At 47.4% G+C, this 16,503-nt stretch overlaps 1 protein-coding gene across 10 annotated transcripts in view; it reads left to right on the top strand.

The window, feature by feature from the left end:
• Nucleotides 1-16,503, top strand: part of CACNA1A (calcium voltage-gated channel subunit alpha1 A) — a 418,969-nt gene that overhangs the window by 195,901 nt on the left and 206,565 nt on the right. The window lies entirely within an intron of this gene.

The following is a 16,503-nucleotide window of genomic DNA, read 5'->3' as shown; positions in this document are numbered from 1 at the left end:
CTGCTTCTGCAATAGAAGTAATCACCAGTCACACTGAGCAGTTGTTATGTGCCATGCCCTTAACACACATCTCCTTGGATCTTTGGAAAGAATCCTAAAAGGGTTGTTTTTCATGATCCACATTTTATGGAGAGAGAGATCAAAGCATAGAGAGAGGAAGTAGCTTGCCCAAGATCCTGCAGCTGAAGACTCTGGGGTTGCAAATTTGGGACGGCCCTGGACCCTGCATTCCAGCTTCTAGCAGCTCATAGGGGGAACTCTTTATTTATTTATTTATTTATTTATTTTGAGATGGAGTTTCGCTCTTCTTGCCCAGCCTGGAATGCAATGGCACGATCTCGGCTCACTGCAACCTCCGCCTCCTGGGTTCAAGTGATTCTCCTGCCTCAGCCTCCTGAGTAGCTGAGATTACAGGCATACGCCACCACGCCTGGCTAATTTTATTTTTTTTTAGTAGAGACGGGGTTTCTCCATGTTGGTCAGGCTGGTCTCGAACTCCTGACCTCAGGTGATCCGCCCATCTCGGCCTCCCAAAGTGCTAGGAATACAGGCCTGAGCCACCACGCATGGCCTGGGGGGGACCACTTTTATCGGTGCATTTCTTCCATCTTCCCTGTGTCTGTGTAAAGATAAACACCCCCAAGCCCCCTGACTATGAACTGTGGGCCATAATTAGTTAATGGAAGGTAAATGTTTTAGAGATGGAAATTGCTGTGCCATTTTTCCCCGCTAGGCATTGTTGCCTGCATGCTAATGCAACACAATGTGCCTTTCTTCTGTCAGGCATTTTTAGACAAATTCTATTTTCCCTAAAATATTTTGCCAAAGAAAATAGCAAGTGGGGAAGACATTCAGAGACTCAGGCAGAGAGAGGACACCATTCCCTTGGGTTTAAACAGAATGGCAGAGTGGTTAACAGCACAGATCTTGAGTTAGGTGGATGCCAATTTGTGATTTATTTCCCAGCAAGCCAAGATGCTGGCTCTCTGTGTGCCTCAGTTTACTTATTTGTCAAATGAGGGGAATAATGGTACCTGTCTCTCACCAGCTTACCAGTTGCCTCTCTAGCTATGTCTGATCTGCTATTAACCACGCCCACTATGTCTTTAATTCCAAGTATTAGAATTGTTTTCTTCCTACAAGCTGTCTGATCTTTTTTAATCCTGCTTCATCTTTTGCAGTATTGTTTTCCTACAGCAGGATTTCTCAACCTTGGCACAATTGACATTTTGGGCTAGGTAATTCTTGGCCGTGAGCTACCACCCTGTGCACTCTAAGATACTTAGAGCATCCCTGGCTTCTCACCCCACTAAATGCCAGTCACAGCCCCTCCCCAGTTGTGACAGCCAAAAATGGCTCAGACATTGCCAAACGAAATGTCCCATGGAGGGTAGAAACGCCCCCACTTGAGAATTGTTCTATAGGTATTTTCAAGCATGTCTTACATTTCTTTAAGTATAATATGCAAAAGAAAAGGCTAAATCTAAAAAAAGCCCATAATATGCGAAGAATTTTTATAATCAGTGTCCAATAACTTAAGTATCTAAAATTGTTACGGCTTTTTTTCTGCTGTCTCTTGTTTCCTGTGATTCCTCATTCTGGTGCCTTGTTTTCTTGAATGTCTTGTTATCTTTGGTTGTATGAAGCTCATTTTCCATGGGACACTATTTTTTGTTTTGTTTTGTTTTGAGACAGAGTCTCGCTTGGTTGCCCAGGCTGGAGTGCAGTGGTGCAATATCAGCTCACTACAACCTCAGCCTCCCGCGCCCAAATGATTCTCCTGCCTCAGCCTCCTGAGTAGCTGGGATTACAGGCGTGTGCCACCACACCCAGCTAATTTTTTTTGTATTTTTAGTAGAGGCAGGGTTTCACCACGTTGGCCAGGCTGGTTTTGAACTCCTGACCTCAAGTGATCAACCCGCCTCGGCCTCCCAAAGTGCTGGGATTACAGGTGTGAGCCACCGTGCCCGGCCTCCATGGGACACTGTTGAAGGGAGTTCATTGAGGCCTGCGATGAAGGCGAACCCTCCATGGACAATTTACATTTACTTTTCCCAGGTGTCTGGGAAACTCCCAGTCTAGGACCATCTTAGACTTTTAGAGCAACGATGTGTTGAGAATTTAGGTCACCAGTGTCTGCAAAAGCCAGCTTGTGGTTTTAATTTCTCAAAGACTTTTGTTTTTCTCCTTTTCTGCAAAGTGCCAAAGTAACTTCCTCAAAAATCTCTGGGAATGGAAAGACGGGACGGGAGTAAATTAACTTCAGGTTTCTTGCCTGAAAGTGATAGCCTATTGGGGCCCCATCCTACTTGGGGAGTGGTGTGTCTCCTTTGAGACTTTCTAACACGTGTGTACCCTGGACTTTGCCCCACCCCTGCTCCCTAGGAGGCCATAAAACTTGAAGCAGCAGTTCCATGGGTTAGACAGATGCCCTTGGGGCAAAAGTGGTTTTAATGCTCTGGTAGATGCTCAGGTTACCTCTGGGAAATTCTTGACTTCACTTATTTATTTGGGGCTGATAACTACTAATTGTCAGGCCTTTCTTGTTTCAACAACATGGCCTTCAGATTTTATGCAGGATTTGTCATCGTTTTCAGCAAGAGAGTCAGTCTTATTACCCAGCTTACTGCATTAGAAATAGATGTCTGGGCCAGGCGCAGTGGCTCACACCTGTAATCCCAGCTGTTTGGGAGGCTAAGGTGGGTGGATCATGAGGTCAGGAGTTCAAGACCAGCCTGGTCAACATGGTAAAACCCCATCTATACTAAAGATAGAAAAAATTAGCTGGGTGTGGTGGTGCGTGCCTGTAATCCCAGCTACTTGGGAGGCTGAGGCAGGAGAATTGCTTGAACCCGGGAGGCAGAGGTTGCAGTGAGCCAAGATCGCACCACTGCACTCCAGCCTGGGTGACAGGACGAGACTCTGTCTCAAAAAAAGAAATAGATGTCTGTTGTGTGGATTATTTAAAAGAGTAGATGGCCAAGAACTGACTTATGCCTGTCATCTCAGCACTTTGAGAGGCTAAGGCGGAGGGATCACTTGAGGCCATGAGTTAGAGACCAGCCTGGGAAACATAGCAAGACCCCCATCTCTGCAAAATTAAAATAAAATAAGTTAGTGTGCATGATGGTGCAGGCATGCCTCTAGTCCTAGCTACTCAGGAGGCTGAGGCAGGAGGATCACTTGAGCCTAGGAGTTTGAGGCTACAGTGATCTATGATCATGCCACTGCACTCCAGCCTGGGTGACAGATCAAGACCCTGCCTCTAAAACATAAAAATAAATACAAATTAAGTTAAAAAATAAAATAAGTAATAGAACATCCAGCACAGTTCTTGGCATGCATTGACTGTTGTTGTTTGTTTGTTTGTTTGTGACGGAGTCTCGCTCTTGTTGCCCAGGCTGGAGTGCAATGGCATGATCTTGGCTCATCATAACTTCCACCTCCCGGGTTCAGGTGATTCTCCTACTTCAGCCTCCTGAGTAGCTGGGATTACAGGCACGCGCCACCACTCCTAGCTGTTTTGTTTTGTTTGTTGGTTTGTTTGTTTGTTTGTTTGTTTTGTATTTTTAGTAGAGATGGGGTTTCTCCAAGTTGGTCAGGCTGGTCTCAAACTCCTGACCTCAGACGATCTGCCAGCCTCGGCCTCCCAAAGTGCTGGGATTACAGACGTAAGCCACCACGCCTGGCCAGCTGTTTTGATTGTTAAATGAAGATGGTATGAAAGGGAAGGAAGAACAGTGACATTTGCAAGGGACACTCCCTGGAGGGCAGGGCAAGGGGGCTGTGGAGGGGAGAAGTCAGAGAGTATGATACAGGTTGCCTTGGGTGATGTTTTAGATTTTAGCCAACATTGGCAAAGAGCCTCATTTATCTCTCAGAGTAGCTCTGGCTACTGGAAATGCTGCACAACTTCAGGCGGACTTTCTAGAAGAAAACTCTTGGCCAGGTGCGGTGACTCACACCTGTAATCCCAACACTTTGGGAGGCTGAGGCAGGTGGATCACTTGAGCTCAAGAGTTTGAGACCAGACTGGGCAACGTGGCAAAACCTCATCTCTACAAAAAAAAAATACAAAAATTAACCAGGCGTGGTGGTGCATGCCTGTATCCCAGCTACTTGGGAGGCTGAGGTGGGAGGATTGCTTGAGCCTGGGGAGGTGGAGGTGGTAGTGAGCCAAGATTGCACCACTGCACTCCCATTTGAGTGACAGAGCAAGACCTTGTCTCAAAAAAAAAAAAAAAAGGAAAGGAAAGAAAAGAAAATTCTCTCTGGGATTCAATCCTGGCCCACACAGCATTGGCTTCACTTCACCTCCTTCTCTCCTGAGATACACAGCACCATTCCCCCAAGCTTCATCAACTTAATCTCTGATCTGGGTGCTGTGACTTGTCCCCATTCCTGGCCAGAATTTAAGGTAGGGATGAACCCACTAGCCCTCCATCACGCACTCTGCCATAAAAGCACACCGCGTGCTGATTGCTGTCTTTGGTCTCCTTTCTGCCTTGCCCTCTAGACTCTGAGCTGCTTGGAGACAGAGGCCAGTTTTGTCCATCTCCAAATCCCCTAAAGTCCTGTGGCCAGCAAGCAGGTAGGACATCTGAAAGTTCATCAGAGAGGGAATTGCTTTTCTCTTGAGATGCAACTAGAACAAGAATCTTATTGACCTGGAGTAGCTTCAAGGTTGTAAGAGTATGTGTCAGGGTTCTCCAAGACCACTCTCAGGTTTGAAGGTTTGCTAAAAGGGCTCACGGGACCCAGAAAAGCTGTGAAATTCAGTTATGGTTTATTACATTGGAAGAATACAGATAATACAGATTAAAATCTGCAAAGCAAAAGATGCACAAGGCAATGTCCAGGGGAGATCAGGCATGAGCTTCCAGCTGTTCACTCCCAGTGGAGTTATGCAAACAGTGCTCAATTCTCCCAGCAATGGTGTGTGACAATGCACAGTGTACCGCCAACCAGAGAAGCTCACCTGAGCCTTGGTGTCCAGGGTTTTTATTGGGGCTCAGTTACATTGACATGGAGCACCCATGTGACTGACTTTAACTGCTGGGTCTCCAGCACACTCCAAGATCAAACTGATATGGTGTGTCCCAGGGCCCCAGCTGAACACAAACAGGCAGTCACCATAGATCCCATTGTGAGCATAAACTACCAGGCATGGCCCAAAGCCCTAGATATACAGATATTCTTTCCAGGAGCCAGCCAAGGGCCAGTCCTTCCTTTGGAATATGCAGAGTTTGAACTCCCCAACCCCAAGGAGTTAACTCTTTACTACACGGAATATAAATCTCACCAAGTCTTTCTTCTTGTCAAATCCTCTCAAGGTGACCCATTGCTCTTAGCAGTGTCTTTGAGACCCTGCGTCATCTGGCCTTGACCCATATCACCTGTGTTATCTCTCCACTCTAGCTACATTGAACTTTTCTTTTTTGAGATGTGGTCTCACTCCATCACCCAGGCTGAAGTGCAGTGGTACAGTCACAGCTCACTGCAGCCTCAAACTCCTGGGCTCAAGTGATCCTCCCACCTCAGCCTCCTGAGTAGCTGAGACCACAGGTGCATGCCATTACACCCAGCTAATATTTTTATTTTTAGTAAAGATGGGTTCTCACTATGTTTCCCAGGTTGGTCTCAAACTCCTGGGCTCAAGCAGTCCTCCCATCTTGGCCTCCCAAAGTATTGGCATTACAGGCGTTAGCCACCACATCCAGCCCATTGAGCTTTTTAAGGATACCCTAGCATCCTATACTTTCTGTCACTGGATAGCCTTGGAATTATTTTTCCTTCTTTTTGAAATACTCTTCTTCTTTCCACCCTTTGCTGTCAAGTCTCAGAATAGGCATTATTTCCTCCAGAAACCCTCTCCTGACCCTCCAAGTCTGGATGAGGACACTTCCTTTGCCCAGAGAGTGCCTGTTTTAATCCTCTCAGGTGGCTATAATAAAATACCTTAAACTGGGTGGCTTATACACCTCGGAAATTTATTTTCCACAGTTCTGGAGGCTGGGAAGATCAAGGCACTGACAGATTTGGTGTCTGATGAGGGGCCATTTCTTGTTTCATAGAAGGGGTCTTCCTACTGCATCTTTACATGGTGAAAAGAGTTGAGGCAGCTCTCTGAAACCTCTTTCATGAGAGCATGAATCCCTCTGTCTTCATGATCTAATCACCTCCCAAAGGCCCCACTTCCTAATATCTTCACATTGGTGACTAGGTTTCAACATATGAATTTGAGAAAGACACAGACATTCAGACCATAGCAGTGCTCTTCCACCAGGTTTTTTATCCCCCTGTATTATAATTGAGGTTTAAATTATCTGCTTTCCTTCCCTTAGATTGTAAGCTCCATGAGAGCAGGGCCCTACCCATCCAGTCATTGTCCTATCCCCCATGACTACAACTTCCTGGGTACATAATTAATATTTATTATATTATGTAGCAAAGGTATACTGCCATACTAAGAGACCCAAAAGGCCACCGGATTAAAACCTTAAAGAAAAAAAAATAATTTCTCTCCTATAATAGCTGCAAGGTTAGCCATGCAGGTTGGCAGGGAAGCTCACTTCCACAAAGTCACTCAGGGATTCAGGCTCCTGTTGCCCTCTTCTTTTCTACCACCAAATGATCTTCCGCACCATTTGCACAATCAAAACTTAACTGGTCTTGAATAGGCAGACCTTGAATTTCTTAAGTCTCAGACCCAAAAGTGGCAGCTGTCACTTCCACTGACATATCACTGATGGAAACTTAATCATGTGATCATACCAAACTGCTAGGGATGCTGGGAAATGTAGTTTTGTTGGGAACTCCATGACTTGGCTAAAATTCCATTACTGTAGAAGATGGTGGGGGATGGGGGAGTGGTGGACATCCAGTGGTTGCTACCATATTTATTGAATCAAATTGTCAAACAGGACCTATCTGATAAGGGGTTCTTTTCCAGAATTAACTGAATTATTAAATCAGGGGCAAAGGCATGTCACCTCATCTTTCTCTGCCTATATTGGCTTTCTAGGGCTGTTATAACAGAGTAACATGAACTTGGCGGCTTAAAACAACAGAAATTTATTTTCTCATAGTTCTGGAGGCTAGAAGCCTAAAATCAAGGTGTCAGCAGAGCCACCTTGACAACTGCTCTAGGAAAGAATTCTTCCTTGCCTCTTCTGGTGGCTCCTGGCAACCCTTGGTATTCTTTGTCTGGCATCCACTTCAATCTCTGCCTCCATCTTCATTTGCCTTTTTTCTCTGTGTGTCTATGTCCTTTCCTCTTCTTAGAAGGATACCAGTCATTGAATTTAGGGCTTACTCTAAATCCAGGATGATCTCACCTCAAGATCCTTAATTAGTTACATCTGCAAAGAGCTTATTTCAAAACAAGATTGCATTCTGAGGTTTCGGTAAACACGAATTTGGGGGAAATAGTATTCAACTCAATTCACTGCTTTACTTAAGAAAAGAGACTATGAAGTGAGCCTCCTTCTGCTTGAGAGAGAGAGAGAGAGCCTTTCTGTGCAATAGGTCAATGAATGGATGCAGCTGAATTCCACATAACTTTATAAAAATAGATGGCCAGCCCATGGGGTTTGCTGACCCCTGCCCAAAAATTCCAAAGTCAACAGCAGTCTCTTTTTTTATCTTTTTTCTATTTTTTAATTTATTTTTATTTTTATGTTGAGATAGAGTCCCGCTCTGTCGCCCAGGCTGGAGTGTAGTAGTCTCGGCTCACTGCAACCTCTACCTTCCAGATACAAGTGATTCTCCTGCCTCAGTCTCCTGAGTGGCTAGGACTACAGGTGTGTGCCACCATACCCAGCTAATTTTTGTATGTTTAATAGAAACAGGGTTTCACCATGTTGGCCAGGCTGGTCTCGAACTCCTGACCTCAAGTGGTCCACCCGCCTCGGCCTCCCAAAGTGCTGGGATTACAGGCATGAGCCACCATGCCCGGCCAGGATTTTCTTCATTTTAACAGCATTCTTACTTGTCCCACATCCATTCCATCCTGGGTCTAATTAGATAACAAAATCTACAGATCTTGTTTAACTGACATTGTCCTGGGGGATACTTTTTATCTTTTGAGACAAGGTCTCACTCTGTTACCCAGGCTGGAGTGCAGTGGCCTGATAACAGCTCACTGCAGCCTCGACCTCCTGGGTTCAAGCGATCCTCCCACCTCAGCCTCTAGAGTAGCTGGAACCACAGATGCATGCCACCACACCCGGCTAATTGTTAAATTTCTTGTAGAGGTGGGGTCTCCCTATGTTACCAAAGGCTGGTCTCAAACTCCTGGGCTCAAAAGAGCCTCCCACCTTGACCTCCCAAAGTGCTGGGATTACAGATATGAGCCACTGTTTCCAGCCTTGGAAATATAGTCTAAGAACTGAGTCAATAGGCGATTTTGTCATTGTGTGGACATCATGTAGAGAACTTAACACAAACCTAGATGGTATAAACTACTGCACACCTCGGTTATGGGGCATACCCTATTGCACCTAGGCTGCAAACCTGCACAGCAGGTTACTGTCCTGAATACTGTGGGCAGTTGTAACACAATGGTAAGTATTTGTGTATCTAAACATATCTAGGCCGGGCACGGTGGCTCACGCCTGTAACTCCAGATCACCTGAGGTCAGGAGTTCGAGCCCGGCCTGGCCAACATGGAGAAACTCCTTCTTTACTGAAAAATACAAAAATTAGCCAGGTGTGGTGGCAGGTACCTGTAATCCCAGCTATTCGGGAGGCTGAGGCAGGAGAATCGCTTGAACCTGGGAGGTGGAGGTTGCAGTGAGCTGAGATCATGCCACTGCACTCCAGCCTGGGTGACAGAGCGAAACTCCATCTCAAAAAAATAAAAAATAAAAAACATATCTAAACAGAAAAGGTACAGTAAAAATACAAGTTATAACCATATGGGACCACCATTGTATAGGCAGTCCGCTGTTGATCAAAACATATCAAAACATCGTTATGTAGCACATGACTGTACCATAAACCGCACGGCTTCAAACAAGGGAAATGTATTCTCTCACTGTTTTGGAGGCCATAGGTCTGAAATCGAGGTGTCACCAGGGTCCCTCCAAAGGATCCGGGGGAGGATCCTTCCATTGGATTTGGAGTTGCTTCACTCCAGTCTCTGCCTCAGTGGTGACAGGGCGTTCTCCTCTTCCCTCTCAAAGTTCCCTCTTCCGCTCTGTCATAAGGATACATATGACTGCATTTAGGCCCCACTCAGAAAATCCAGGAATAAACTCTTGCCCTCATATTCTTAACTAAATCGTACCTGCATACCTTATTTTTTCTAAATAAGGTAGCATTCCAGGGATTAGGACATCAACATAACTTCTGGAGGGTTCACTGTTCAACCCACTACAGCCAGAATGCGCTTTGAATTCAGGTTCTGACATCTGGGACTGCCTCCCACGTACACACACCACTACCTTGTACTGAATGCCTGAAGGGTTCTGCCCCCACCTCCACTCCCCCAAATATTTGCTGTGGACCTGAGAAAGCTGACTTCATGGAAGCTTCATTCCATTGTTCTAAGGACTTTTCATACATTAACAAATGTCTTCTCTCTATGGGGAAAACCACAGAGAAATCAAGACAGAGTGGGGTTAAGTAACTCACCTGAGGAGGAACAGTAAGTGGCAGAGCCAGGACTCAAACCAACATGGTTTTGCATGGTTTTGACATCATTTGCAACACAAATACTGTCACAGATACCTTTTTGAGCATCTACTGTGCTAACCTCCAGGAAGGAAAAGAACATGGGGCCGGAAGAGCTCATGACAGGGGACAGGGCTGGCCATGGAGGTCTGTGTCTTGGTGGAAGATGCTATGGTTCTCTTTTTTCTTTTTTTTTTTTTTTTTTTGAGATGGAGTCTTGCTCTGTCACCCAGGCTGGAGTGCAGTAGTGCGATCTCAGCTCACAGCAACCTCCACCTCCCGGGTTCAAGTGATTCTCCTGCCTCAGCCTCCCAAATATCTGGGATTACAGGCACACACCACCACGCCCAGCTAATTTTTGTATTTTTAGTAGAGATGGGGTTTCACCATGTGGGCCAGGCTGGTCTCGAACTCCTGACCTTGTGATCCACCCGCCTCGGTCTCCCAAAGTGCTGGGATTACAGGCATGAGCCACCACACTGGGCAACTATGGTTCTCTTTTAACTCCTTGTGCTGAAATTATTGCAGAAGCCCAGGCCAGTTCATCCCCAGAAAGTGAGGCATAAACAGGCAGAGCTCTACAGAAACAGAGAATCCACGACTGGTTTGATGGAGGCTGCCTCACTACCTACAGAACGGGCTCTGGGTGGATTGTTCTATCTGGGGAGCCAGCCCACCCACCAGTCTCAGCCCTTGGCGACTCTTTCCTGCTGTCACAGCAGCTGGACATTCAGAAACCGAAACATGACAGCCTTCCCTCCCTGTTCCTGCCCAGTGGAGTGGAAACCCCTCGGGACCCACATACCGAGCGTGCACAGCGGCACAGAGTTGCACAGTTAATACAGTGCTGCTTCCCCAGCCCTCCGGATGCAAGCTGACAGATTGGCAGCTGGCTGACTTCCAAGGTCCAGTGAGTTCTTGGCAGTCGCTTTCTGACCTGGACGAGTGGCTGCCACCTCCTGGAACATCAGGCTGCCCCCTTGGGGAGAGGGTGACGGTCTCTCTGGAAAGACTGTGAGCTTTGAGGTGGTCATCAAAAGCCATTCTTGGAAACATTCTTTGAGCTGTACCGTGCAATTCGGTCACCAATTGCACGTATGTGGATATTAATATCCGTATGTGGATATTAAATTGGTTTTGGGTTTTGTTTTGATTTTGGCAAAATATACACAACAATCCTCCTGCCTCAGCCTCCCAAGTAGCTACAGGCATGCATCACCATACCCAGCTAATTTTTGGATTTTTTAAATTTGTTTGTTTGTTTTTGTTTTTTGAGATGGAGTGTTGCCTGGGCTGGAGTGCAGTGGCGCGATCTCAGCTCACTGCCACCTCCGCCTCCCGGATTCAAGTGATTCTCTTGCCTCAGCCTCCTGAGTAGCTGGGATTACAGGCGCCCGCCAACACGCCCAGCTAATTTTTTGTATTTTTAGTAGAGACGAGGTTTTACCATGTCGGCCAGGCTTGTCTCGAACTCCTGACCTTGTGATCCACCCGCCTCGGCCTCCCAAAGTGCTGGGATTACAGGTGTGAGCCACCACGCCCGGCCAATTTTTGTAGTTTTAGTAGAGACAGGGTTTCACCATGTTGGCCAGGCTGGTCCCGAATTCCTGATCTCAGGTGATCCACCGCCTCGGCCTCCCAAAGTGCTAGGATTACGGGTGTGAGCCACCGCACACAGCCTAAATGCTGTGCCTCACGCCTGTAATCCCAACACTTTGGTAAGCTGAGGCCAGAGGATTGCTTGAGCCCAGGAGTTTGAGACCAGCCTGGGCAACACAGGGAGACCCCATCTCTAGAAAAAATAAAAATAAATTAGCCAGGCGTGGTGGTGCAGGCCTGTGGTCCCAGCTACTCAGGAGGATGAGGCAGGAGGATCGCTTGAGCCCAAGAGGTCAAGGCTGCAGTGAGCTGTGATTGTGCCACTGCACTCCAGCCTGGGTGAAAGAGCAAGACCTTGTCTCAAAAAAAATTAAGCGAAATTTAAAATTCTGTTTCTCACTCACACAGCCTGCACTTCAAGTGCTTAATCATCCCTTGTGGGTGGTGGCTATCATATTGGACAGCATGGATAGAGAATATTTTTATCAGCGTAGGAAGCTTCATCAGAGAGGACCGCTCAGAGGCCTGTGGGGACCAGCACAGTGCAGTAGAAGACACAGGCCAGCTGGTGAGAGACTGGTCTTCTGATCCCAGATCTGTCCCTCACTTGCTGGGTGACCTTGGACAGCTCCCTCAGTCCCTCTGGAGTTTTCTCTTCATTGTAAAATCAGGAAATTGGCCTCAGTGAATTCTGAGGCCCCATCTACTTTTTCTTTTTTTTTTTTTTTTGAGACAGAGTCTCGCTCTGTTGACCAGGCTGGAGTGCAGTGGCATGATCTTGGCTCACTGTGACCTCTGCCTCCCAGGTTCAAGCAGTTCTCTGCCTCATCCTCCCCAGTAGCTGGGACTACAGGCGTGCACCACCATGCCTGGGTAATTTTTGTGTTTTCAGTAGAGACGGGGTTTTGCCATGTTGGCCAGGCTGGTCTCAAACTCCCAACCTTGAGTGATCCTCCCGCCTCGGCCTCCCAAAGTGCTGGGATTACAGGTGTGAGCCACCACGCCTGGCCTCATCTAGTTCTAAATGTTATGACCCACTCAGCTCTGAAGACAAGGGAGGAACATCCTCTCGGTCTAGCTCTGACGTGCAGAAGCCTCTCACCCTGTCCCCCAGGTCATAAAGGCAGGCGTGTTGTGAAGAGCACAGAATGGGCTGAGAAAAATATGCAGGGATTGCGTCTATCTCCCTTCCTTCCGCACGTTTCCTTGTCGGCACCACCTGCCTCTATTCCGCGCCGCACACACACCCGCCTTCTCTCTGTCTCGGAGGAAGGCAGGATCTTCCATCCCCCAAATCCTGCCCTGATTCCTACTCTGAAGCCTCTGCCCTGACTCCTTTAAGCTCCCTGGGAATACAGCCCATCTCCTATGCCCTCCTCATCCCCGTAGTTCCCACCTTCCCCAAAATCGCTTTGGGAAAGTCCCCCAATGGGTAACCAGCTGTCCTACATGAGCATCTCAGAACTTCTCTTCTGTTGTTGTTGTTGTTTGTTTTGCTTTTGTTTTGAGACAGGATCTCTCTTTTTCGCCCAGGCTCGAGTGCAGAGGTGTGATCTCAGCTCACTTGTAGCCTTGACCTCCCAGGCTCAGGCGATCCTCCCCCCTCAGCCTCTGGAGTAGCTGGGACTACAGGCACACGCCACCACACCCGGGTAAATTTTTTTTAGGACTTTTGGTAGAAATGGAGTTTCGCCGTGTTGCCCAGGCTGGTCTCTAACTCCTGGGCTCAAGCGATCCGCCCACCTTGGTCTCTCAAAGTGCTGGGACTACAGACATGAGCCACCACACCCGGCAGAGCTTCTATTTCTTGAGTGTGTTCTCAGCCATGCTAAGACATTTTCTCTTCTCAGCCTGATGATGCTTTTGGCTTGTGTTTCTTTGTTTATAATTACCCCTTCCCAGTCGCTGTCATGGGATCATGAGGGTCTTCTGTCCATCTAGATGACACCTTTCTTGTGCCACGTGTCTCCAACATTCCCTGGTTTTTAAACCCTTATTGCTTTCAAGATACTATCCAAGCTCCTTAATGTGGCACATTGTCCTTCGCTGCTATCTGCCTGATTTTTTTTTTTTTTTTTTTTTTTAGACAGAGTCTCGCTCTATTGCCTAGGCTGGAGTGCAGTGGCGCAATCACAGCTTACTGCAGCCTCGACTTCTTGGGCTCAAGCAATCCTCCTGCCTCAGCCTTCTGAGTAGCTGGGACCACAGGCATGCACCATCATGCTTGGCTAATTTATTTTTATTTATTTTCATAGAGAAGGAGTCTCCCTAGGTTGCCCAGGCTGGTCTCAAACTCCCGGACTCAAAGTTCATTGCAGTTTCAGTTTTTTCCCTGGCTCAAGGACCCTCCCACCTCAGCCTCCTGAGTAGCTGGGACTACAGACGGGCACCACCACACCTGGCTCATTTTTGTATTTTTTGTAGAGATGGGGTCCCACTGTGTTGCCCAGGCTTCTATCTGCTTTTATCTCACCTTCCACTCTTCCATCCTTCCTTTCTTTTCTTTTATTTCCTTTCCCTTCCCTTGCCTTCCTTTTCTTTCTTTCTTTCTTTCAAGACAGAGTCTGGCTCTGTCACCCAGACTGAAGTGCAATGGCAAGATCTCAGCTCACTGAAACCTCCACCTCCTGGGTTCAAGCAATTCTCCTGTCTCAGCCTCCCAAGTAGCTGAGATTACAGGTACCTGCCACCACACCTGGCAAATTTTTTTTTTTTTTTTTTTTTTAGTAGAGACGGGATTTCGCTATGTTGGCCAGGCTGGTCTCGAACTCCTGACCTCAGGTGATCCTCCCACCTCAGCCTCCCAAAGTGTTGGGATTAACAGGTGTTAGCCACTGTGCCTGGCCTTTTTTTTTTTTTTTTAAGACAGGACCTTGCTCCGTCACTCAGGCCAGAGTGCAGTGGCACTATAATCACTTTCTGCAGCCATGACCTCCTGGGCTCAAGGGATCCTCTTGCCTTGGCCTCCCTAGTAGCTGGGACTACAGGCATGTGCCACCACACTGGCTAATTTTTAAAACTTTTTGTAGGCCGGGCACGGTGGCTCACATCTGTAATCCCAGCACTTTGGGAGGCCAAGACGGGCGGATCACGAGGTCAGGAGATCGAGACCATCCTGGCTAACACAGTGAAACCCCATCTCTGCTGAAAATACAAAAAATTAGCCGGGTATGGTGGCGGGCGCCTGTAGTCCCAGCTACTCGGGAGGCTGAGGCAGGAGAATGGTGTGAACCTGGGAGGCGGAGCTTGCAGTGAGCTGAGATCACGCCACTGCACTCCAGCCTGGGCGACAGAGCAAGACACCGTCTAAAAAAAACAAACAACAACAAAAAAACTTTTTGTAGAGATGGATTCTTGCTAGGTTGCCCAGGCTGGTCTCAAGCTTCTAGGCTCAAGCAGTCCTCTTGCCTGTCCCTCCCAAAGCCCTGGGATTACAGGCGTGAACCCCCACAGCTGGTCCTAACCCACTTTCTGAACTTCCAACCACATCATTTTCTCCTGACTAATATTTAAGTCACATCATAACATGTCCCACTTCAGAAATGCCTACCAAAGTAGTCTTCAAATCTTTTTAAATCAGTGGACCCTTTCTACCAAACAAATGTTATTTTTTAAATATTTATTTTAGAGTAATTTAGACTTTTAGAAAGGTTGTAGCTGGGCGCAGTGGCTCACGCCTGTAATCCCAGCACTTTGGGAGGCCGAGACAGGTAGATCACCTGAGGTCGGGCGTTTGAGACCAGCCTGGGCAACATGGCGAAACCCCGTCTCTACTGAAAATACGAGATTAGTCAGGTATGGTGGCACGCGCCTGTAGTCTCAGCTACTCGGGAGGCTGAGGCAGGAGAATTGCTTGAACCCAGGAGGCGGAGGTTGCAGTGAGCTGAGATCGCGCCACTGCACTCCAGCCTGGGTGACAGAGTGAGACTCCATCTCAAAAAAAAAAAAAGAAAAGAAAAAAAAGAAAGGTTATAAATATAGTATAAAGAGTTCCCACATACCCTTCACCCAGTTTCTCCTGTTGTTTGTATCTTATATTATCACCATATGCTTGTCAATGCTAAGGAATTGCTGGGTGCAGAGTGGCACATGGCTGCAGTCCCAGATACTCAGGAGGCCAAGGCAGGAGGATATCGCTTGAGCCCAGGAGTTCAAGTCTAGCCTGGGCGACACAGTGAGACCTCTTTTCTGCAAAAGAAAACAAATAAAACATCTAAAAAAGAATGCGCTGGAGGCGGCGTGGAAACAAGGACCTCATTTGGGAGTTGTCTGCAATGTTCTGAGCAAGCAGTAACGGAGGCCTCAAGTCAGGGCTGTGGTCATGGAGGTGGGGAGGGGTGGTTGGTTTCACTATCTGTGTTGACTTAATTTTAGATTTGCAGACTCAACTGAGTATGAACTTTAAGAGAAAGAGAGAGGCCAGGCACGGTGGGTCACACCTGTAACCCCAGCACTTTAGGAGGCCAAGTGGGGAAGGCCGCTTGAGCCCAGGAGTTTGACACCAGCCTGGGCAACATAGTGAGACCCCTGTCTCTACAAAAAAAAATTTTTTTTAATTAGCCAGGCAGGGTGATGTGTCCCTGTAATCCCAGCTACTCAGGACAGTGAAGCAGGAGGATCATTTGAGCCCAGAAAGTTGAGGCTGTAGTGAGCTGTAGTTGCACCATTGTGCTCCAGCCTGGGAGACAAAGTGAGACCCTGTCTCAAAAAGGAGAATGGGGAGAGAGAGAGAGAGAGAAGGAGAAAGAGAGAGAAAGAGAGAGAAAGAGGGAAGTCAAGGAGAACCCCACGTTTTTTGACATGGTGTATTAGTCTCTTCTCACACTGCTAATAAAGACATACCTGAGACTGGGTGATTTATAAAGGAAAGAGGTTTAATGCACTCACAGTTCCACATGGCTGGGGAGGCCTCACAACCATGGCAGAAGGCAAAGGAGAAGTAAAGGCATGTCTTACATGGCGGCAGGCAAGAGAGCTTGTGCCATTTATAAAACCATCAGATCTCATGAGACTTATTCACTACCACAAGAACAGTATGGGGGAAACTGCCCCCATGATTCAGTTATCTCCACCTGGCGCCACCCTTGACACTTGGGGATTATTACAATTCAAGTTGAGATTTGGGTGGGAACACAGCCAAACCCTATCACATGGGCAAGTGAAAGGATGGGTTTGCCATCAAATAAAATGGGGAAGGAGACTGACTAGGTGGGCAGATTAGGAACTCAG

The sequence above is a fragment of the Pan paniscus genome, chromosome 20 (assembly GCF_029289425.2).
Source record: "Pan paniscus chromosome 20, NHGRI_mPanPan1-v2.0_pri, whole genome shotgun sequence".
NCBI lineage: Eukaryota > Metazoa > Chordata > Mammalia > Primates > Hominidae > Pan > Pan paniscus.
The sequence above is the reverse complement of the archived record's forward strand: the minus strand, read 5'-3'. Positions and strand labels throughout refer to the sequence as shown.